This window comes from Tenrec ecaudatus, chromosome 3 (genome assembly GCF_050624435.1).
Source record: "Tenrec ecaudatus isolate mTenEca1 chromosome 3, mTenEca1.hap1, whole genome shotgun sequence".
Classification (NCBI taxonomy): domain Eukaryota; kingdom Metazoa; phylum Chordata; class Mammalia; order Afrosoricida; family Tenrecidae; genus Tenrec; species Tenrec ecaudatus.
The window spans coordinates 51,769,211-51,771,630 of record NC_134532.1 but is presented as its reverse complement, the minus strand read 5'-3'; the positions used below and the strand labels follow the sequence as shown (position 1 = coordinate 51,771,630).

Below are 2,420 nucleotides of genomic sequence, written 5' to 3'. Positions count from 1 at the left end.
TGTCTGATAACCAGGTTATTCCCATCCCTTAACTATGGTCAGAGAGAAATCACCAGAAGCTTATTCCTTGTGTAGAACCTGCAAATGTATGTGGCCTTCAACTGTCATACATAGCCTTCTGAAAATCAGAGTTAAAAAAATTAAAGTCTGATACAATTCTCTCCTACAGATTTGAATGTTACTATTGACAATCCTTGGACCAGCATGTTGGTGTTCTTCTTCCATGTGGGCTTAGTTGACGTTACACTTAGATGACTGCATGTTTAAAAACAAAGCTTAAGACCCCAGACATCATTCTTTTTTTTAAAAGAAATATACTTTTTAATTTTCATAAGAAAATGTTTTAACATTTTAAATAGCCTGTTAAGACTTGGTTGACATCTAGTTAACATGTAACACAAGTATTTTTTCTTGAAAATATTCAAATGTACTTCCATAGTTTTTTTTTTTTTACAAAATAGACTAAATTATATGCTATGTGTAACAAGGTTTGTGAATAATAACAATTTAACACACTGTTTTTCAATGCTTGAAATATTAAGTCAAATACCTTATATACTCGAGTATAAGACGACCCAAGTATCAACCAAGGCACCTAATTTTACCACAAAAACTGCATTTAAAATGTGTTGAAAAACTCGGCTTATACACATATGTTAATTTAACATGTTTCTTGAAGAGGGAAAAAGGGGTCACATCAGTAAAACAATTGGTACTATAATCTTAGTTATGGTTCCACACAAAACAGACATCATTTTTCATGAGAAAGCAGGAGCTATATAACATAAAAGGTGCTAACATGAAGTCATTTTCAAATAAAAATCAGATTAACTATGAGACTGTTCCATTGCTACCAGTTATCTCTGCCTCAGATGATAAATTAAATAAGAATAGTATACAGTCCATGAGTCTACTATGAATTCCATGACACATATTATCTTATGTTAAAAAAATTAAGGTTAATTTTTAAGAGGGGAGTAGGTGAAGAGTATTGCTAGAAGACAAAATCGTGAAAGGCATCAGTGAGGACCTGATCATGAAACAAGACGCTTTGGATTGCTCACTGTGTGACGTTAAAACCTACTACTACCCAGTTAGGCAGTCCTACATAAACATGAGGGGAAAAGAAACTGTTTTCTGTCTTCATTCAAATTAACTCCTGCCCCTCCAAATTCAGGTTAAAAGGATTTTTTGGTCACTACATTTTAACAAATTAATACAAACTATAAAGCAGTCTTCCTTTTTCCTTATAATGTTAAATAAAAATTCTACCTGTTTTAAAGCTGCACATAGAACGCTGGTCACATAAGAGAATGACCACTTGTTGATTTACCACAATGAACAAGTGTAGCTTGATGCTCTCAAATGTGTTCACAGCTCAAGTACCGTCCATTAGGTCACTGGAGTAATTTCCTCGTCAGAGCTGCTGGATTCATCTTTTAGTTCCAATTCCTCTAAGACTTTGCCTACAGTTGTAAAGTTTTTCTTCTTGCATTTCTTGGGAATTGCATCATTTTTACAGATTTCCTCATCTTAATGTTTGGCAATTTCTTCAGATCAAAATCCCATTCCCTAAGTGTTTTCAGATTAGCTGCATCTACAATGTCGGGAACCTCAAGGCCATAGTCCTCATATTGCTGTCGCTCCCGCTCCATCGTCTGCTTGATAACCATCTCCCGGGAAACGTGTCACCGGCCTTGCCTGTCTTTGATGCTGTTATGTAACTCAATCTGCTCCAACTCACTGCTGAATCTATTTAAATAGCTTTTAATCCATGCACAAGCGTCTTTCTTTGAATATTCTACTTTTTTGACATCAAGATGATTTCGAAACCACTGTAGTTTTTCACCAATAATGTTGAGATGCAAGGCCTTCTCATTCTTCATTTTTTTGCTTTTTCTCTTGTTTGTGGGACTGGCTGGTGATCTGAGCGGCTTTTCTACTATACGGATGGGTGACTTTTTTCTCCTGACCGCCACTCTTTCCCTTGGGTGCTTTAGGCATGCTGCCTGCCCTGCTTGCCCGTCCAGTTCCAATGGGGAAAGATGACATGGAAGGCCCGGTGCACGGCGAGCACACGCCTGCAGGCCCTCGGAAGCCACGCAGTCTCCGACACCATTCTTTCCGAGAGTCAGATACCATCTCATTCCTTCACCACACTTTGCTGTAGCACCCATACCTTCTGTGTTTCCTTCAAAAGGGCACATACTGATCAGGGCCACGTCATAAGAACTAATTGTTCTTAGATTGAGCTAGTGTTAAGTGTGAACCCCACATCCACCCCTGACTCTGTGTTTTCTATTCACCTCTGGTTCACCTTCCACATATTTTTGTTATATTAATGCAGGGAACTTTATCAATCATCCCCTCGGAGCATATGATTCTTCTGTTTATAGTGTCATTGATTTAGCGCATGGTAA

At 37.7% G+C, this 2,420-nt stretch overlaps 1 pseudogene; it reads right to left on the bottom strand.

Annotated features, from left to right (window-relative positions):
* Positions 1-1,392: 1,392 nt before the first annotated feature.
* Positions 1,393-2,004, bottom strand: LOC142443402 (translation machinery-associated protein 16 pseudogene; annotated as a pseudogene).
* Positions 2,005-2,420: the final 416 nt, after the last annotated feature.